This window comes from Lithobates pipiens, unplaced genomic scaffold (genome assembly GCF_037356315.1).
Source record: "Lithobates pipiens isolate NorthernLeopardFrog02 unplaced genomic scaffold, aLitPip1_a1.2 Scaffold_18, whole genome shotgun sequence".
Taxonomy (NCBI): domain Eukaryota; kingdom Metazoa; phylum Chordata; class Amphibia; order Anura; family Ranidae; genus Lithobates; species Lithobates pipiens.
Genome location: NW_027507758.1, coordinates 617,926,993 through 617,949,608, shown reverse-complemented (window position 1 = coordinate 617,949,608; position 22,616 = coordinate 617,926,993). Strand labels below are relative to the sequence as shown.

Here is a 22,616-nt window from a genome sequence, read left to right as displayed (position 1 = left end):
CTCTCCTGCTGTCAGCATGAGGAAAGGAGTGCTGATAACAGACTTATGTTTACAATGTGATCAACTGTGATTGGACAAAGCTGATCACATGGTAAAGGGCCGCCGTGATTGGCCCCTTAACCTGATCTACGATCAACTGTGTCCTATGACTACCCTCCGCGAACTGGTTGGCCGATCTGTAGCGGTCATCGGCTATAGCACGGTCAACAACTGGTTAAAAAAAGCCTTACATTTTCCCTCAAAAATGCAGTCATGTGACAGGCTGGGTCCAGGGTCTTCTTTCTTCCTGAATGCAATGCGGAAGGGGCCTTCTGCACTTGTGTATGTTGTCTTCTGATGACGCAAGCACTTCCTATTGGCTGGGTTCACACAGGGTCCTGAAGGTTAGAGGGGGCCCTCCATTTCAAACGACGACGTCATGATGTCGGGTTGCGAGAATTGACAACAAGACTAGTTGGTAGGCCTGGAACACTTGTCTCCGCTACCAGAAGGGGTGTCGCGGAGGGTCACATGATGGTGATTACGGATAAGTAAAATTGCGTGTAGGTGGGACCAGGAGGTTTTATTGCTGCCCAGAGATAGTTTTTAAATTGCAAATCCAGTAGAGTCCTGCAGGGGGCAGGGAAGCCTGTAACTGATCTGTTGGTTTTGAGAGTTGCAAAATAAATAAAAAAAAAAATGTAAATTTCAGAAAATGTACAGTACTTACCTTTTTCAAGGGATCTTCAGTCTGGTCTCTATGCCCTTTCCCTCCATTACTGAACATTCCAGAATGGTGCTCTCTACAGGTACCGATTATCAGTGCCCTCCATACAAGGATCGCTTTTTAAGGGCAGAAGGATTTGGATTTGTAGGGAGCTGTCCCTTTTGTCATAAGATAACCAGTGTACAGATTGCTTAGACTAGTGTGATAAATGTGTGAAATTGTTTATATTTTCATTTAAAAATGTGTTGTAAAAGTTGTATATTGTTTTGTGCATCAGATAATCGGACATAACAGGCTTGGTGATGGTATCCTGGTATGTCGTAGTTTTTACAACCTGGAATGTGGTGGTGGGGGGTGTCGGGGAGGACGGTGTCGGGTATTCTTCTGTCGCCTGGTATACTCGGCTATTGAATAGTTTCCGGCTGCTGTGTACACCGACTTGTCCTGACACATTCACCACCACACTAAAACACAATCCTATTCTTCTGTTACTGAAATATTCCTCTCAAGTTATAGATAAAGAAATTGCTTGTGTTTATAAACCACTTACAAGCTGCAAAATATACGGTATCTCACAAAAGTGAGTACACCCCTCACACTTTTTTTTTTTTTTGTAAATATTTAATCTTTTCATGGGATGACACTGAAGAAATGACACTTTGCTATAATATTAAGTAGTGAGTGTACAGCTTGTATAACAGTGTAAATTTGCTGTCCCCTCAAAATAACGCAACACACAGCAATTAACCACTTGCCCCCTGCCATATAGCAAAATGACGGTGGCAAAGGGGTTTAAATAACCTGACCAGACATCCTATGACGTCTTCAGGATATTAAGCCGGGGACGCGCATCGCAGCGATCGTTGTTGCGGTGTGTCAGTCTGACACACTGTAACTCCGATCTAGGTAAAGAGTCTCTGGCGGAGACTCTTTACCACGTGATCAGCCGTGTCCAATCACGATGTAAACGGGAAGAGCCGGTGATCAGCTTTTCCTCACTCGCATCTGTCAGATGCAAGTAGACACGAATAGAGGAGAGCCGATCGGTTGCTCCTCTGATGGGGGGAGGTCTTTGCTGATCGATTATCATTGCAGCCCCCCTCGAGGATGCCCACCAGGTATGCCACGCTAGACCACCAGGAAAACCCACCACCAGATAGGCCACCCTAGACCACCAGGGATGCCAATCAGTGCCCACAATGGGCATCACTGATTGGCAGGCATTGTTTGGCACTGGCATCCATCAGTACCATATGTTACAGTACATTAGTGCTGCCTATCCATGCCGTATATTAGTGCCACCTCATCGGTGCCGCCTTATCAGTGAAGGAGTAAACATACTTATTTACAACGTTTTGTAACTGAAACCAAAAAACAATGTAATTTTTTTTTTTCAAAATTTTCTGTCTTTTTTTTCTTCTTTTTTTTTTTGGTTTAGCAGAAAATAAAAACTCCAGAGGTGATCAAATGGCACCAAAAGAAAGCTCTATTTGTGGGAACAAAATGATAAAAATGTAGTTTGGGTACAGTGTAGCACGACACGTACAATTGTCATTCAAAGTGCGACAGCGCTGAAAGCTGAAAATTGGTCTGGGCAGGAAGGTGTATAAGTGCCCTATATTGAAGTAGTTAATGTCTAAACCGCTGGCAACAAAAGTGAGTACACCCCTAAGTGAAAATGTCCAAATGTTCCACTCGGAACAGGCCTAGCCATGGTCGACCAAACAAGTTGAGTGCACTTGCTCGACATCATATCCAGAGGTTGCTACGAGTGCTGCCAGCATTGCTGCAGAGGTTGAAGGGGTGGGGGGTCACCCTGTCAGTGCTCAGACCATATGCCACACACTGCATCAAATTGGTCTGCATGGTTGTCGTCCCACAAGGAAGCCTCTTCTAAAGATGATGCACGAGAGAGCCCACCAACAGTTTTCTGAAGACAAGCAGACTAAGGGCATGGATTACTGGAACCATGTCCTGTGGTCCGATGAGACCAATATGAACTTATTTGGTTCAGATGGTGTCAAACGTGTGTGGCGGCAACCATGTGAGGCGTACAAAGACAAGTTTGTCTTACAGTCAAGGATGGTGGTGGGAGTGTCATTTTCTGGGGCTGCATGAGTGCTGCCGGAACTGGGGAGCTACAGTTCATTGGGGGAACCATGAATGCCAACATGTACTGTGACATACTGAACCTGAGCATGATCCCCTCCCTTCGGAGACTGGGCCACAGGGCAGTATTTCAACCGAATGACTCCAAACACACCTCCAAGATGACCACTGCCTTGCTAAAGAAGCTGAGGGTAAAGGGGATGGACTGGCCAAGCATGTCTCCAGACCTAAACCCTATTGAGCATCTGTGGGACATCCTCAAATGGAAGGTGGAGGAGCGCAAGGTCTCTAACATCCACCAGTTCCGTGATGTTGTCATGGAGGAGTGGAAGAGGACTGCCGTGCCAACCTGTGAAGCTCTGGTGAACTCCATGCCCAAGAGGGTTAGGGCAGTGATGGAGAATAATGGTAGCCACACAAAATATTGACACTTTGGGCCCAATTTGGACATTTTCATTTAGGGGTGTACTCACTTTTGTTGCCAGCGGTTTAGACATTAAAGTGCTTGTAAACCCTTACAACCAACTTTGACCTACAGGTAAGCCTAGATTAAGGCTTATCTGTAGGTCCAAGAAATATCTCCTAAACCTACACGGTTTAGGAGATATTTGCTGAAAGACAGGCACCGCTGTCTACGGCGCACCGCTGTCAACGGCGATATGCCGCGAGTGGCGGCTCCCATGCGCGGGAGTGACGTCATCGCGGCTTCGCCAAATGACAGCGGCGGAGCACCGAGACCCACCGAGAAGATGGATGCTCCGGACTACAGGGGACAGCGGTGACTTCGCTGGCTCCTGTGTCAGGTAAGTGACACATAATGGACTACTATGCGATGCATTGTAGTCCATTATGCTTTACCTTTGCAGGGAATCAAAGAGGAAGTAAACTCATCAGGGTTCACTTCCTCTTTAATAATAAATATATACACAGTATCTCACAAAAGTTAGTACACCCCTCACATTATTGCAAATATTTTATTATATCTTTTCATGTGACAACACTGAAGAAATGACACTTTGCTACAATGTAAAGTAGTGAGTGTGCATCTTATATAACAGTATAAATTTGCTGTCTCCTCAACACACAGCCATTAAACTGCTGGCATCAAAAGTGAGTACACCCCTAAGTGAAAATGTCCAAATGGGGCCCAAAGTGTCAGTATTTTGTGTGGCCACCATTATTTACCAGCACTGCCTTAACCCTCTTGGGCATGGAGGTCACCAGAGCTTCACAGGTTGCCACTGGAGTCCTCTTCCACTCCTCCATGACGACATCACAGAGCTGGTGGATGTTAGAGACCTTGCGCTCCTCCACTTTTCATTTGAGGATGTCCCACAGATGCTCAATAGGGTTTAGGTCTGGAGACATGCTTGGCCAGTCCATCACCTTTACCCTCAGCTTCTTTAGTAATGCAGTGGTCATCGTGGAGGTGTGTTTGTGGTCGTTATGTTGGAATACTGCCCTGTGGCCCAGTCCTTGAAGGGAGGGGATCATGCTCAGTACATGTTGGTTCCCTCAATGATCTGTAGCTCCCCAGTGCCGGCAGCACTCATGCAGCCCCAGACCATGACACTCCCACCATCATGCTTGACTGTAGGCAAGACACACTTGTCTTTGTACTCCTAACCTGGTTGCCACCACACACGCTTGACACCGTCTGAACCAAATAAGTTTATCTTGGTCTCATCAGACCACAGGACATGGTTCCAGTAATCCATGTCCTTAGTCTGCTTGTCTTCAGCAAACTGTTTGCCGGCTTTCATGTGCATCATCATTGGAAGAGCCTTCCTTCTGGGATGACAGCCATGCAGACCAATTTGATGCAGTGTGCGACATATGGCCAGAGCCCGGGTGCCAGGTCGCATTTGCGACTAGAATTAGCGACCTGGGGCAGCACAGCTGGGGGGTATCCTGTCTCCGTGCACACTCCCTCCCCCCAGCGTGATCGTGTTGGGCCATGCCGCCCCGGTAATTGAGGCCCCGGCTTTGAGGCCTTCTGTGGTCCTATGCTTCCTTCTGGAATCTGGCGCCCTCTTGTGTTGGCCATTGGTATGACAACCAGCAATGCTAATGAAGCTTCCCCTGCCTGTTTTGACTGCCCACCTATCTCCATCCCTTTACTTAGAACCCCTAAACATTATATATATATTTTTTTATTCTAACACCCTAGAGAATAAAATGGTGGGCGTTGCAATACTGTCTGCCACATTGTATTTGCGCAGCGGTCTTACAAGCGCAATTTTTTGGGGAAAAATAATTTAATTAAAAAATTAGACAACAGGAAAGTTAGTCCAATTTTTTTTTATTTATATTGTCAAAGATAATTTTACGCCGAGTAAATTGATACCCAACATGTCACACTTCAAAATTGCGTCCCGCTCGTGGAATGGCGAAAAACATTCACCCTTTAAAATCTCCATAGGCGACTTTTAAAAAAATTCTACAGGTTGCACGTTTTGAGTTACAGAGGAGGTCTAGGGCTAGAATTATTGCTCTCACTCTACAGATCACGGCGATACCTCACGTGTGGTTTGAACACCGCTTTCATATGCGGGCGCTACTCACGTATGCGTTCGGCTCTGCACGTGAGCTTGGCGTGACGGGGCGCATTTGAAATTTTTTTTTTTCTTATTTATTTTAACTTTTATTTTTAATTTTTTCTCTGTGCTTTAAAAAAAAAATGTTACTTTTATTCCTATTACAAGGAATGTAAAAATCCCTTGTCATAGAAAAAAGCATGACAGGGCTTCTTAAATATGAGATCTGGGGGGTCAGAAAGACGTCAGATCTTGTATTTACACTAAAATGCAATTTAAAAAAAGTTGTCATTTGAAAAAAAGAAAAAGAAAATGTCCCTCTAAGAGGTATGGGCAATGACTTGGGGGCGGGGGGCGCCATCTTCCCCTCACTCGTCTCCATGCCAGGCCAGGGACAGGTCCGGATCTCCGTTACCGACCTGGCTCCTAACTTTTTAGCTGGCTCCTAGATTCCAAGCAAATTTGTCAAGCCCTGGTCTGAGCACTGACAGGCTGACCCCCACCCCTTCAACCTCTGCAGCACTCATACGTCTATTTCCCAAAGACAACCTCTGGATATGACGCTGAGCACGTGCACTCAACTTCTTTGGTGGACCATGGCGAGTCCTGTTCTGAGTGGAACCTGTCCTGTTAAACTACCTTATGGTCTTGGTCACCGTGCTGCAGCTCAGTTTCAGGGTCTTGGCAATCTTCTTATAGCCTAGGCCATCTTTATGTAGAGCAACAATTTTTTATTTATATACCTCCTGTTTGAAACATCCAACCTGAAGGAGGTTCATCGGAATCGGTGCTTTGCAGTTGTCCTAAACATCCAACCTGAAGGAGGTTCATCCGACTCGGTGCTTTGCAGTTGTCCTTGTTAAGGTTCAGACAGCAGTATCATTTTTCCTTACTAGTAAATCCCCCTCATGAGGAGGATTTAATACTGCTGTCTGAACCTCAACAAGGACAACTGCAAAGCACTGAGTCGGATGAACATCCTTCAGGTTGGATGTTTCAAAGAGGAGGTGATCGCTCTGGATACCGCCATACACTCACTCCATGCGCTTTACCCCTGCAAGGGTGCTATGATCTGGTGAGTGGAGAACTGAAGGAGAGCACGGAAGTCATTTCACTATTTGCACAAGATTTGTGGCTTAATATATGCACGAGTCACTTTGGATACCACCACAAGTCACTTGGTATTTTGTTATTTTAACTACAAAGACTGGACTTCATTTTTTTTTTATATCTTTTTTTTTTACTTTTTATTTTATTTTTTACTGTGCATTTTGCAGCGTTTGTCTTCCGCGGCTCTCTCGTTCCATCTGGGAGACCTGAGCGACCAGCCAGCGTGTCTGCTGGCTGGTCAGACAGCCAAACAAAGCTGGAAGCTGCTTTGATCGGCTGGTCATAACAGTAACTGATGACTTGATATCAATTCCGGTTTACTCAGAAACCATTGGCACCATGTTTTTGAAAATCGAAAGCATTCAGAAACGCCAATCTTGGTGTTGTGAGTGCAAAGGAGGGTTATTGGGTCTTACAGTGAGGGGAAAAATATTTTTGACGAAGAAATTATCAGCTTATAATTTTAACGGTAGGTGTATTTTCACAGTGAGAGACAGAATAACAAAAATATCCAGAAAAACACATTTCAAATAAAGTTATAAATTTATTTGCATTTTAATTAATGAAATAAGTATTCCAGTGGACGTGATGGCTGGTGGGATGGGAGATCGGCGGAAGGTGATAGGAGGGGGGCACCCTCCCTTAGCCGCAATGGTTGTTGTTACTATAAAGCCGACCGTCAACTCTAAAAACCGGTACCAGGGTCATGCCTGTAGCTGCAGGCATCACTCCGGTACAACTACTTCCACAAAATGACGTACGGGTATGTGATTTTGCAGGAAGTGGTTAATGGTAAATTTAAAAAAACAAATGGGTCTGCTCTGTAATGTAGTCACATGATAAAACAAGGCAATATTGGCCGTGTACTTTGCTGAAAATAGAAAGGTGTTTTGGCCTGTCTCTTGTGTCTGTGTGAGCCGCTCACAGTGACTCGGCAGCTCTGCTCTCCCGTGTCTCGTGGTTCCTTCCCGGAACCTCTCCAGATGCAGTAGCAGCCTCCTCCACAATCTCCAGTCCTCATGAGTGTAGTGCCTCTCTCCAGCTCTGGGCAGCCCTGTCCCCTGTATTGATGGAATGCCGGCACAGCATAGTAACCAGATCACTCCGCCAGGCTAGTTACAGTGGCTGTGGGCAGCGGCGACCGGATCTATAGACTAAGCATCAGCAAATTTGGTGGGCGCTGCTGCTAGTGTCTGGAAAAAAAAAAGGGTCCCAAAGCCGCCACTTGGGACCCATAAATGTGCAGTAAAATTGGAATCTGGAGTGTGACAGTGTCCTTGGGGGCCTGTGTGGGCCTGTGAGAAGTCACTGTGTTTAACCCTGAAGGTACATCAATATTAAAAATGTGTGATCGCGCTGCCTCAATACTATGGAAGGGTGATAATTAAAAATTGACAATAAATGACTATACATGTAAACATGTCACAAAGTCAAAGAACCATTGAAAAATAAATCCTTGAACGAAAATATAAATGAATAATGCAAAAAAGTCCAATAAAATAGAATACGAATAGTAAAACTTCTTATAAATTGTGCACTACAGAAAGGCTCTATTTAATAAAATGCTTTATTGAGATGACACCATGGTGTTTCAACAATTTCCAACTTGTGCTCCTTTCACCAGGTGCAGCACAAGCTCACTTTCATTATAGACCCCAAAGAGGTCAATAAACCATTAGAGCAGATCAATCTGTTGGACCAAACTCCGATGGTCCGGGTTTTCTTAAGATCCATGGGATTCCTTCTCCAAAATGGCTCCACACACCTCACAAGTAGATCATAGACAATAAATAGAAAAGACGGCTTCCTATAGTGCAGTATCCGGGTTAATATGCACAACAAACCGCACAGAACACACTTCATAAATTGCTCTCACATTTATTTGGTGAAAAACAAGCATGTAATAAAATCCAGCATCTCACGTTATCCAGTGAAAATAACCCTGAAGGTATTTGCACACCTGGAGCGCTAGGTGAAAGGTTCTACTCACAATGTCCAGAGACAGTTTCCCAGTCAGCTCCCCAGTGAAAGGGTTCCCTCTCCGGCCCAGGTTCCCTAGGAAGTCTCTTTAACCACTTCCTGCCCAAGGACGTCATATGACATCATGGACTTTGACTGGGAATATCAGAATGATGAGTGCAGCTGCAGGCATTCAGATATCTTTTTCTGCCCGCGATACCCTGTCATGTCAAGAGCAATCATAGTGGCTTGAGGGCGTCCCCTCCCACCACCCTCCATTGCTTCTGCCAGCTCGCCAGAGAATAAATCGGCTGCTGGTGGCCGTTTACCATAGAGCTAGCCGAGGACCAGATGGTCCCCGGTCATCTCTAAGATCTGTAGAGGCAGGGCGCGATGTTATGATGGGCATGACGTTATTTGAGTATCAACTGCAATCAACAGGTGGCCTGGCGCTGACCAAAAACAGAAGAATTGTTCTTTTTTTTTGGTCATCTCCAGACCACCTGTTGAATACAGTTGATAATCAAATTCTGGGTGAAGGTCCGGGCCTGTAAACACCAAGCTCTTTATTACCAGAGTTCCAAAAAAAGTCCAGCGCCAAGGATTAGATTTAACCCCATAGTTCCCAATATTGTTTTCTCAGAACACAAAGATGTCAAGATTAATTGCACCATTGTTGTTCCAAATATGTACAGTGGGGAACAAATAACATGGTGGAAAGATGGGAATTCAATTCACCAATCTGATTGAATCTCTGTCTTTTGAAATACGAGATCAGCGGTGACTTCTATGGTATCTTCATACAGTACCCATGGGAGATCCAGTACAGCTCTGACCCCCTCCATGACGTGAATGACATCCATTGGTAACAGATCAAGGCTTGATGTGTTCTGCTTTCCGGTGAGTGGGAGCCTCTAAGCCCTTGTACACACGGTCGGAGATTCCGACAACCAAATCCGTCGGAGTTATTCCGACGGATTAATTCCGGAAGTGATGTTGCATACACACGGTCGGACCAATTTGTCGGAAAATCCGATTGTACATAATGTGATGACGTTATTTTGTTACGACGGGACTACGTTCAGGCTAGAAGCCAATAGCTTTGGTCTAGGAATTTGATCTGAGCATGCGTGGCACTTTGTCCGTCGGAGTAGGCTACACATGATCGGAGTATGTCCGATCGGAGCATTTTGTCGGAAAATTTTACCGTCAAGTTGGAAAAATTGGTCCGTCGGATATTCTGACGGAAACGGTCCGATGCAGACCACACACAGTCGGAATATCCGACAAGACGGTCCGCTAGGAAACATTCCGTCGGAATCTTAAGATTTATTAGCTCCATAGCACTGATATAGTGGAAGAAGGCCTGGGGTTTCACTGTATTTTGACAACTTTAGTGTTTTGTTCTTTTTTTAAATTCATGAAAAAAAGCGCGTTTGAAAAATTGCTGCGCAAATATCGTGTGACATAAAAAGTTGCCATTTATTCCCTATGGTCTCTGCTAAAAAAAACATATATAATGTTTGGGGGTTCTGAGTAATTTTCTAGCAAGAAAATGATGATTTTTACACGTAGGAGAGATGTGCCAGAATTTGCTTGGGTTGCAAGTAGTTAGATCCAGATTCCCTCAAGGCCCTCAGCCAGGCAGTTCTAACAGCAACAGCTCTTCTGTAACACAGGCTGCCTCCCAGGGTTGTGGCCCTAGGAGAGGGAGCTCAGAACATGCGAACAGGCAAAAAATGTGTTCGAACACGTGAACACTGTTAAAGTCTATGGGACATGAACGTGAAAAATCAAAAGTGCTAATTTTAAAGGCTTATATGCAAGTCATTGCCATAAAAAGTGGGGACCCGGAACACATACATGCCGCAAGATGTACACCGAGTCGCATTTACACACCTGCCGGGCATCGTACCTACTAAAATGCTAGTAGGTAAAATTGCTAAAATGGTAGGGCAGTACAACCCCCCCCCCCCCCCCTAATGACCCCATTTTGGAAAGTAGACAGCCCAAGGGAATTGCTGAGAGGCATGTTGAGCCCATTGAATAATTTTTTTTGTCACAATTGATTGAAAAATGACAAAAACAAAATTACACAAGTTGTCACTATATATAGATATAGATATAGATATAGATATAGATATAGATAGATAGATAGATAGATAGATAGATAGATAGATAGATAGATAGATAGATAGATAGATAGATAGATAGATAGATAGATAGATAGATAGAGATATATATATATATATATATATATATATATATATATATATATATATATATAATTATTTGATATATTGCTCAAACATGCCATGGGCATATGTGGAATTGCACTCCAAAATACAAAATACATTCTGCTGCTTCTCCTGAGTATAGGGATATCACATGTGTGAGACTTGGGAGCCTAGCTGCGTACAGGACCCTGAAAACCAATTGCTGCCTTCAGGCTTTCTAAGGGTGTAAAATGGTGATTTTACTCCTTACTACCTATCGGTCACGGAGGTCCTGAAATGTCCAGATAGCACCCCCCCCCTGCAAATGACCCCATTTTGGAAAGTAGACACCCCAAGGTATTTGCTAAGAGGCATGGTGAGTATTTTGCAGCTCTCATTTGTTTTTGAAAATGAAGAAAGAAAAGAAAAACAGTTTTTTTTTTTTTTTCTTTTTTCAATTTTAAAATCTTTGTGACAAAAAGCGAGATCTGCAAAATACTCAACATGCCTCTCAGCAATGGCTTGGGGTGTCTACTTTCCAAAATTTGGTAATTTGGGGGGGGGGGGGGGGGGTGTTGTGCTATCTGGGCAGGTTAGGCTCCCAATGTCCATGGCATGTTTGAGCAATATATAATTTAGTGACAACTTTGTGCAAAAAAAAAAAATGTATTTTCCCGCAACTTGTGGCAAAATATAAAATATTCCATGGGCTCAACATACCTATCAGCATATAGCTTGGGGTGTCTACTTTCCAAAAAGGGATAATTTGGGGGGTTTTGAACTGTCCTTGCATTTAATGCACAACGTTTAGAAGCTGATGTCACATGTCACCCACTCTTCTAACCACTTGAAGACAAAGCCCTTTTTGGCACTTTTTGTTTACATGAGAAAATATTTTTTTTTTTTGCAAGAAAATTACTTTAAACCCCCAAACAGTATATATTTTTTAAAGCAAAGGCCCTACAGATTAAAATATTGGGTGTTGCATTTTTTTTTTCACGCAGTATTTGTGCAGCGATTTTTCAAATGCAATTTTTTGGAAAAAACACACTCTTTTTTTCATTTTAATGCACTAAAGCACACTATATTGCCCAAATGTTTGATGGAATAAAAAAAGGATCTTATGCTGAGTACATGGATACCAAACACGTCATGATTTAAAATTGTGCACAAACTACATACATTTTTAAAAGCCTTTACATGTTACCAATTTAGATTTACAGAGGAGGTCTACTGCTAAAATGATTGCCCTCGATCTGACCTTTGCGTGATACCTCACATGCATGCTCAAATTCTGTTTACATCTGACAGCAAACCAACGCTTGCATTCACCTTTGCGCGTAAGCTCGGGGTACAGGTATTAATTATTTTGCTTTTTTATTTTATTTTTAAACTGTTCATTTCATTTTTTATTGTTATCTCAGGGAATGTAAATATCCCCTATGATAGCAATATTTTAGTGACAGGTACTCCTTTTTTTGAAAAATTGGGGTCTATTAGACCCTAGATCTCTCCTCTGCCCTCAAAGCATCTGATTACACCGAGATTGGTGTGATAAAATGCTTTGCCAATTTCCCCAATGGCGTTGTTTATATCCGGCGAAACCTGTCATGAAATGCTCGTAGCTTCCGGTTTCTTAGGCCACAGAGATGATCGGAGCCATGCTGGTCTCTCATCAGCTCTATAGTCAGCTGGCGGAACCACCGGCTGCATTCTTGGGTTCCCTGTTACATAGTTACATAGTCAGGTTGAAAAAAGGCACAAGTCCATCCAGTTCAACCACAAAAAAAAAAAAAAAAAAAAAAAAATATCATACAATCCCATATACCGTATATACTCGAGTATAGGCCGACCCGAATATAAGCCGAGGCCCCCAATTTACCCCCAAAAAAACTGGCAAACTTATTGACTCGTGTATAAGCCGAGGGTGAGACATGCCTGTCCATCCCTGTGTGTGTGTCCGTCCATCCCTGTGTGTCCGTCCATCCCTGTGTGTCCGTCCATCCATCCCTGTGTGTGTGTGTGTCCATCCATCCATCCATCCCTGTGTGTGTGTGTCTCCATCCATCCATCCATCCATCCCTGTGTGTGTGTGTGTCTCCATCCATCCATCCATCCATCCCTGTGTGTGTGTGTCTCCATCCATCCCTGTGTGTGTGTGTGTCTCCATCCATCCATCCATCCATCCCTGTGTGTGTGTGTGTGTCTCCATCCATCCATCCATCCGTGTGTGTGTGTCTCCATCCGTGTGTGTGTGTGTGTGTGTGTGTGTGTGTCCAGCCTACCTGTGTCCCGAGCCTTTGTCCCGAGCCTCCGTCCCGTGTCGTGCCTTGCCTTCGTCTCGTCCCGTCCCGTCCCGTCCCGTGCCTTGCCTCCGTCCCGTGCCCTCTTCGTCGGCGGCCATTGTAAAATTCAAAAGCCGCGCCTCCTCCTTCGCCTGTGATAGGCGGAACACTGAATTTCCCAGCAGCCTGTGTTCCGCCTATCACGGACGTCGTATCATCCTCGTCCGTAGTACGAGGATGAGCGGATGCCCGTGATAGGCGGAACACAGGCTGCTGGGAAATTCAGTGTTCCGCCTATCACAGGCGAAGGCGGAGCCGGAGGCGCGGCTTTTGAATCAGAATGGCCGCTGTCTGTCTGCTCGACACGCTGATCGAGCGGGCAGACAGCGATGACTCGAGTATAAGCCGAGGGGGGCACTTTCAGCCTCAAAAAAGAGGCTGAAAATCTCGGCTTATACTCGAGTATATACGGTACCCAATTCTATACCCACAGTTGATCCAGAGGAAGGCAAAAAACCCCAGCAGAGCATGATCCAGTTTGCTAAAGCAGGGGAAAAAATTCCTTCCTGATCCCCCGAGAGGCAATCGGATTTTCCCCGGATCAACTTTACCTATAAATGTTAGTACCCAGTTATGTTATATGTACACTTAGGAAATAATCCAGGCCTTTCTTAAAGCAATCCACTGAGCTGGCCATAACCACCTCTGCAGGGAGTCTATTCCACATTTTCACCTCTCTTACTGTGAAGAAACCTTTCCATATTTGGAGATGACATCTCTTTTCCTCTAGATGTAAAGAGTGCCCCCTTGTCCTCTTTGTTGACTGTAAAGTGAATAACTCGACACCAAGTTCACTATATGGACCCCTTATATATTTGTACATGTTGATCATATCCCCCTTAATCTCCTCTTATCAAGAGTGAATAAATTCAGTTCCTCTAATCTTTCCTCATAGCTGAGCTCCTCCATGCCTCTTATCAGTTTGGTTGCCCTTCTCTGCACTTTCTCCAATTCCCCAATTTATCCTTTTTGAGAACTGGTGCCCAAAACTGAACTACATATTCCAGATGAGGTCTTACTAATGATTTGAACAGGGGCAAAATTATATCTCTCTCTGGAGTCCATACCTCTCTTAATACAGGAAAGGACTTTGCTCGCTTTGGAAACCGCAGCTTGGCATTGCTGTTGGGATAGGAGAGCCCGAGAAATCCATGGAAGACAGTGGGAGGGGGGGACATTCCCTCCCACTGCTTGTAAAAGCAGTTTAGAGGCTAATTAGCTGCTAGGATTGCTTTTACATGAAAGCCGACCGCTCGCTGAAAAGAATGATGCCAAGATGATACCTAAACCGGCAGGCATCATTCTGGTATAACCACTCAAAGTCCAGCAACATACCAGTACCCTGCTGGTCCTTGTTGGGCATACATTGTAGTGTTCTTTTTTTCATGCAGCCTGTGGGCTGAATGGAAAAAAGAGACTAATCAGTGGGTATGCCCACCATTAGAATACCGCCCTTCATCCACCCGCTTCTAATGATGGGCATACATGCACCATTAGTAAAAATATATTTTTTTAACGCGATCTGTGCCTAAAAAATATATTGCGAAGCATGGGGGTAAGCGGCTCCTTATGTTAGGAGCAAATAGCTCCTTCACCCCTGCCCCCATGCTTCGGCATATATGTTTTTTTTTTTACTGTGGTGGTGAAATCACCTCCGACAGTGCTGGAGTCACAGCTTTATGTATCGTGGGAGCAAACGCTGTTGCTGTCAAGATAAATAAATCAGTGCTGCAACTGAATGGTGTACCTGCTAAGCAAATGATGGTTAACAATAAAACAAAGTAATATTACAGTATAACAATTAGACTTGCCATACCTGCAAAGCAAATACAATAAAACATAGTAAAAAGAAAACATTTTTAACGCAATCTGTGTCTAAAAAATATATGCCGAAGCATGGGGGCAATCCACCCCTAATGTTAGGAGCAAATCGCTCCTCCACCCCTGCCCCCTAAGCATGGGGGCAATCCACCCCTAATGTTAGGAGCAAATCGCTCCTCCACCCCTGCCCCCTAAGCATGGGGGCAATCCACCCCTAATGTTAGGAGCAAATCGCTCCTCCACCCCTGCCCCCATGCTTAGGCCATAGAGATGATTGGCGCGTAAAGCAGTGACTCCAGCGCTGTCGGAGGTGATTTCACCATCAGTTAACAAAAAGAGCATATATGCCAAAGTATGAGGGCAATCCACCCCTAATGTTAGGAGCAAATTGCTCCTCCACCCCTGCCCCCATACTTAGGCATATATGCTCTTTTTGTTAACTGTGATGGTGAAATCACCTCCGTCAGCGCTGGAGTCACTGCTTTAGGTATCGTGGGAACAAATGCTGTTGCTGTCAAGATAAATAAATCAGTGCTGCAACTGAATGGCGTACCTGCTAAGCAAAGGATGGTTAACAATAAAACAAAGTAACATTAACCACTCTCAGACCGGACCATTTTGCTGGCTTAAGACCAGACCACTTTTTGCGATTCTGCACTGCGTCGCTTTAACTGACAATTGTGTGGTCGTGCATTATGGCTCCCAAACAAAATTGACATCCTTTTTTTTCCCCACAAATAGAGCTTTCTTTTGGTGGTATTTGATCACCCCTGCGGTTTTCATTTTTTGCGCTATAAACAAAAATAGAGCAACAATTTTGAAAAAAAACTTTTTTTTTTTTTTTTTTTTCTTTTCTTTTTACTCTTTGTTCTAATAAATATCCCCCAAAAATATATAAAAAAATGTTTTTCCCTCTGTTTAGGCCGATACGTATTCTTCTACATATTTTTGATAAAAAGAATCACAATAAGCGATTATTGATTGGTTTGTGCAAAAGTTAGTGTTTACAAAATAGGGGATAGTTTTATGCCATTTTTATTAATAATTTTTTTTTTTACTAGTAATGGCAGCAATCAGCGATTTTTATTGTGACTGTGACATTATGGCAGACGCATCGGACATTTTTGGGACCATTGTCATTTATGCAGCAATCAGTGCTATACAAATGCAGTGATTCCTGTGTAAATGACACTGTCAGTGAAGGGGTTAACCAAGGGGTAGCAGAGTAGGGGTTAAGTGTTCCTAGGGGCGTGTTACTAACTGTGGGGGGCTGGGCTTTGTGTTAGTGAACACTGATCTCTGCTCCAATCACATGTAGCAGAGATCAGCGTCACTTCTTGCTAGGCAGAACGGGGAGATGCTGTTTACAACGGCATCTCTCCGTTCAGCCTCCCCGTGAGACGATTGCGGCGATCGAGTCCGCGGGACCCGCGTCTGGACTCGCGGGAGTCCCGGCCGGAGGCGAGCACGCGATGGCAGGGCGGCATAAAAAAATGGACGTACCTGTACGCCAATATGCCTCCCCATGCCATTCTGCCGACGTACATCGGCACGTGGCGGCCGGGAACTGGGTAAAGTATAACAGTTAGACTTACCATACCTGCAAAGCAAATACAATAAATCATAGTAAAAAGAAAACATTAACACAATCTGTGCCTAAAAAATATATGCCGAAGCCCCTGCCACCTAAGCATGGGGGCAATCCACCCCTAATGTTAGGAGCAAATTGCTCCTCCACCCCTGCCCCCATGCTCAGGCCATAGAGATGATTGGAGCATAAAGCCGTGACTCCAGCGCTGTCGGAGGTGATTTCACCATTACATTTAACAAAAAGAGCGCATATGCCGAAGCATGGGGGCAATCCACCCCTAATGTTAGGAGCAAATCGCTCCTCCGCCCCTGCCCCCATGCTTCGGCATATATGCTCTTTTTTTATTTTATTTTTTTACTGTGGTGGTGAAATCACCTCGGACAGTGCTGGAGTCATGGCTTTACGTATCGTGGGAACAAACGCTGTTGCTGTCAAGATAAATAAATCAGTGCTGCAGCTGAATGGCGTAAAACATAGTAAAAAGAAAACATTTTTAACACAATCTGTGCCTAAAAAATATATATGCGAAGCATGGGGGCAATCCACCTCTAATGTTAGGAGCAAATCGCTCCTCCACCCCTGCCCCCTATGCATGGGGGCAATCCACCCCTAATGTTAGGAGCAAATCACTCCTCCACCCCTGCCCCCATGCTTAGGCCATAGAGATGATTGGAGCATAAAGCCATGATTCCAGCGCTGTTGGAGGTGATTTCACCATCACAGTTAACAAAAAGAGCATATATGCCGAAGCATGGGGGCAATCCACCCCTAATTTTAGAAGCAAATCGCTCCTCCACCCCTGCCCCATGCTTTGGCATATATGCTCTTTTTTTTGTTTTTACTGTGGTGGTGAAATCACCTCCGAAAGTGCTGGAGTCATGGCTTTACGTATCGTGGGAGCAAACGCTGTTGCTGTCAAGATAAATAAATCAGTGCTGCAGCTGAATGTCGTACCTGCTAAGCAAATAATGGTTAACAATAAAACAAAGTAAAATTACAGTATCTGTGCCTAAAAAATATATGCCGAAGCATGGGGGCAATCCACCCCTAACGTTAGGAGCAAATCGCTTCTCCACCCCTGCCCCCTAAGCATGGGGGCAATCCACCCCTAATGTTAGGAGCAAGTCGCTCCTCCACCCCTGCCCCCATGCTTAGGCATGTATGCTCTTTTTGTTAACTGTGGTTGTGAAAGGACTGTGTAGTGCTGTACCCTACACTAATACTCCCATTAGTGTGTGGTAGCGTTTGAAACAGTCACCAATGCAGAGACCAGGTTGGTCAGGATAGGAGGGACAATAAAAGTGGGTGTCACGCCTAAATCCGAGTTTTCTGCAGACACGACATCATCTTTGGGGTGTTCTTTGGGTAGGGGTACCAGTGAGGACATACGGAAAATGCCTCTTGTGCAGCCGGCTCACTTAATTTGTGTTGGAAGGTGGGCCACAGCACCGTCTGGAAACAAAAGGGCTGTAAAGATCTCTTCTTGGAATTTGAGGAAGGATCCAGTCCGTACTAAAGCTTTGTATAGCAAAAAGCGTTCAGCAGAGCCAATTGAAATAAGTATACAGACACTTTTTTTGTACCAGCGTCTGGCCTTATGGGCAATTAGGTACAGTGCCAACAATTGGTTGTTGAGGTCCACCCCTCCCATATTAAGGTTGTATTCATGGACACAGAGGGGTTTCTCCACAACACCAGTCACCATAGAAGTTTTGACTGTCGTATCTGCGTGAAGGGAGGACAGAACGAAAACATTCTGTGAATTCCTCCACTTCACTGCTAACAAATTATTACAATTCAAGCAGGCTCTCTCCCCCGTCTAAGTAGGGATTCTACAAGCCGTTGGGGGAAGCCAATTACATAATCAAAAAGGTGACTAAAAAGTGTGTAATAATCCCTCTGTCCCTCTTCCCACATTGTCCCTTTGTCCCTCTTCCCAGATCGTCCCTCTTCCCACAGCGTCCCTCTTCTCATGGTGTCCCACTGTCCCTCTTCCCATGGCGTCCCTCTTCCAATGGTGTCCCTTTTCCCATGGCGTTCCTTTGTCCCTTTTTCCCATGACGTCCCTTTGTCCCTTTTTCCCATGGTGCCCCTCTTCCCATGGTGCCCCTCTGTCCCTCCTCCCACGCCATCCCTGCGCCCCTCCTCCCATGGCGTCCCTCCTCCCATGGTGTCCTGCTGTCCCTCTTCCCATGGCGTCCCTCCTCCCATGGTGTCCTGCTGTCCCTCTTCCCATGGCGTCCATTTGTCCTGCCTCCTATGGCATCCCCTCTGCCTCTTCCCACGGCGTCCTTCTGTCCCTCTTCCCACGGCGTCCTTCTGTCCCTCTTCCCACGGCGTCCTTCTGTCCCTCTTCCCACGGCGTCCTTCTGTCCCTCTTCCCACGGCGTCCTTCTGTCCCTCTTCCCACGGCGTCCCTTCTGTCCCTCTTCCCACGGCGTCCCTTCTGTCCCTCTTCCCACGGCGTCCCTTCTGTCCCTCTTCCCACGGCGTCCCCTCTGTCCCTCTTCCCACGGCGTCCCCTCTGTCCCTCAGAGCATAGGCAACCTGCTGTCACACACACTGGCAATAAAATACCCAAAAAATCTTATGCCAGCGTGATTCCTCCATCCACGGTGCTGCTTTTATCTGGTGGTGGTGACTCGGATGGCTGAGGGGATGTGTTCTTTCCAAATCCTTCACTCAGAAATTTAAAATTTATGAAGAGCTGCTGGTCCTCCGGCGTTATGGAAGTTCTTCGCTCTTCCGAGGCCATAATATAGGCCATGTTAAATTTCTGTTGTGTGTCCTTTGGGCTCTGCAAAGAAAAAAATAGGAAACATTAATCTCACTAGTTTAGACAGAAATTGATCATAAAAGTTAAGCGCACATCATTTTTCTCGCTCACGTTCTTGTGCGATTCCTGTGCCAGTGCATTTTTATCCCATTCACTTGAATGGGCTGAAATCACACTGGATTGCAACAAAAGTAGTACATACTCTATTTTAAAAAAAAGCAATGCAGTCGCAATACCCTCTGTACCATGAAATCCCGTGCATGCACTGTGTTTGTGACCTACGTTTGGGGGCGTCATTAGCATTGTATTGACACCTCCGCAGTTCTGAAGTCCAAAGCGTTTATAGAACACGGTGCGTGAAACGTTTTCTGGTGTGAACGAGCCCTAAAACCTCTACCCCCCCCCCCCCATTTGCCCAAACTTCTTTCTTAATAATATACTTACAGGTAGAGATAGCAAGTGACTTATTGGGGGTGACTGTCCCAACTCCACCTCAGTCCAATTTATCCCCTCAAAAAATGGATGCGCTTTGAAGTCTTGCAGATCTTTTCGCCTGCGCCCTTGGTGTTTCCGAAGAAGCTATAAAGGGAGAAACAGAATGTTAAATATGAACAAGCAATAAGAAGACAATATAATCCCTTTTTAAAATGTGTCTCTAATAGTAATCTATTGACCCCCCCCCATCAGACTACTGTTATGTTATAATAATATTGTACAGTATGTAAAAAGCGTTCTATTAAGCCTTGTTTAGCCACGTTTTTACCATACCCCAACCACTGCCCCTTATGTTAAATGTATCCCCACTGTGGCACTCGGCAGGCAGAATAGTTCTTCCATCAGGAATGGGGTGTCATATATGCTTAAGTTAGCCAGCCCTGCAAAAAGTTGCCATTTCTTTTTCCTTCTATGTGCTATATTCCCAGTATAAAGATCTTTTTCTACTTACCCTTCGAATGAGGTCCTTGAGGTCAGAAATCACCCCTGGAGGAAACGTGGGATCTTCCTGAGTAATTGCTTCGGCCACCTCTGAGTCACCCATGTAACAGTCACAGAATGGGTGCTCACCAGTGGCCATTTCGTATAGTAGGATCCCCAGGGAGAAATAGTCAACCATGGCATCATACGGTTGACGGTTATGGACCTGTAGAAAGAAAAGAGAATAATGAGAACATTGTCATGCCAGGCATGGTACAGAGATAGATCTATGTCAGCATAAGTGATCTATTAATCCTCCCAAGTGTCCTGATCTCTCCGGGTTATTTTTGTTTTTTCATTATGGTTTTGAATAGTTGCGGCTTCACTTCCCGGTTCGCTACTGCGCATGCACGAGTCGCGCTGCATGTCCTAACTGGTCCCTGCTGTGTTGTGGGACCTGTGTGTTTCCCAGAACACAGCAGGGGGGACGTGACTCCCATGGGAGTCTGTCGGAAGTGGGTTCAGATACCTGTATTATACAGGTATCTACATCCCCCTCCCCCCTGAAAGGTGCCAAATGTGACACCGGAGGGTTCCAAAAAGCGGAGGTTCCATTCTTCTGTGAACCTCCGCTTTAAAGTGTATGTAAATCCTAAACTAGGAAAGGGCCTGATACCGCGTTTTTTTTTTTTTTTTTTTATCTATCAGCCTCAGAGGAACTCGGAAAATTTCTTTAGGATTCAACCCTGCCCACTTTTTGTTAGTTATTTAGTCCCAGCCTGGAAACCCAATGACATGGGACACCCAGGACATGAGAGGAGGCAATTTTCACTAAGTGAAAGTGAAATGCCCATTTAACTCTACTATACCCAATAACGAAGAGCTGAGTATCTAGATAAACCCTAAAAGTACTTCAGTAGACTGTTTCTTACCTCAGGGGCACAATAGATGTTGGTGCCTGCACCCTGTCCTGCATACTTCGTTGGTTGGAAGATATCCCGGACTGACATTCCGAAATCACAAATCTTCGCATGGCCTGTGCTGCTGAGTAGTACATTTGCTGGCTTAATGTCCCTGTAAGGCGAAGAAAGAGTTAGTATATATCACACAATAACACAAGTATTGGAAGACTTTGATCCTAGGGCAGGGGTCTACAAACTTTCTAAAAAAAGGGCCAGCTTACTGTCCTTCAGACTTTAGGGGGGCCAGGTGGGAATAGACAATGACTTAGACTTGTTGGTCGGTGGGAGTAAAAAAATGACATAGTGCCCATGGGTCAGTGAGGAATGGTGCCTCATTGTTGGTGTCATTGGGAAGAATAGTTTATAGATGGTAAAATCTGGCGCTATTATATTTATATTACCTATATTTTTCGGCGTATAACACGCACTTTTTTCCCCTTAAAATCATGGGAATATTGTGGGTGAGTGCTATACGCTGATCACCCGCTGAGTGTGAGGAAAGGAGCGAGCGGATCCAAGATCCACAAAGCCGAAGTACACTCAGCTTTACTCGGCTCTTCTTACAGTCCGGCCCACCTCCACTGATTGCAAGAGGAGTGAACGCCGCTGACATACAGAAAGCCGGGGAGTGTACTTTGGCTAGACTCGGCTCCTCTTGCAGTCCTGCCCCTGACTGTGAGCAGAGCCAAGTCTAACCAAAGTGCACTCGGCTTTCTGTATGTCAGCGGCGCTCGCTCCTCTCCTCTCGCAATCAGTGGAGATGGGTGGGACTGTGAGCAGAGCCCAGTCTAGCCGAAGTACACTCGGCTTTGTGTATCTCGGCTCCACTCACTCCTCTCCGCTCAGTCAGAGGAGATCGGTGCCAAATTTAAATCGGGGCAATCCTGCAAAAGACTGGGCAAGGCTGCAGATGGACACTGGGCAAGGCTGCAATGATGGACAAGGCTGCAGATGGTCACTGATAAGGCTGCATTGATGGGCATTTAAATGTATTTATTTTTCCTTAAACTTCCCTCCTAAAAGTTTTTTTTTTCTTAAAATTCCCTCCTAAACTTGGGGTGCGTGTTATACGTTGGCGAGTGTTATACGCTGATAAATACAGTACACAAATGTGACTACTATCCAATATTCCAAAAAAAATAAAATCATTGTACACTTAATCCCACAATTGATTATACAAACAAATACCAATATGAATGCTGTGAATATCAATAGTGCATTTATACTTTGTTATTTAAAAGAAAATGTGCAGAAAAAAATCTCGCAAAATATTGTGCGTGAAATTTTCAAATCACATAATTTGTATTAATGCCACAGAAATCCATGAAAAACAAAAAAAAGGGGGAAAAAAATAGTGCTGTGATCAACATCAAAAAATCTAAAATGTTTTATTTAAATCCACTTTGCAGTGAAGTTTCAACGCTACAGTACATGTGTCCATCCACTGTGCTTGAAAGAAAGTTTAACATGCTCGTCTTCTTTGCCAATGGTACCGGTGAGTGTGCGTTTCACCAGTACCTGGATATGACGTCAGTGGTTATCCACAGTATTGGACAGCAACCTGATCTC

General features: G+C 44.9%; 1 long non-coding RNA gene across 1 annotated transcript in view; it reads left to right on the top strand.

The window, feature by feature from the left end:
• The window catches only part of LOC143989311 (uncharacterized), a 69,199-nt gene that overhangs the window by 6,134 nt on the left and 40,449 nt on the right, over positions 1-22,616 (top strand). The window lies entirely within an intron of this gene.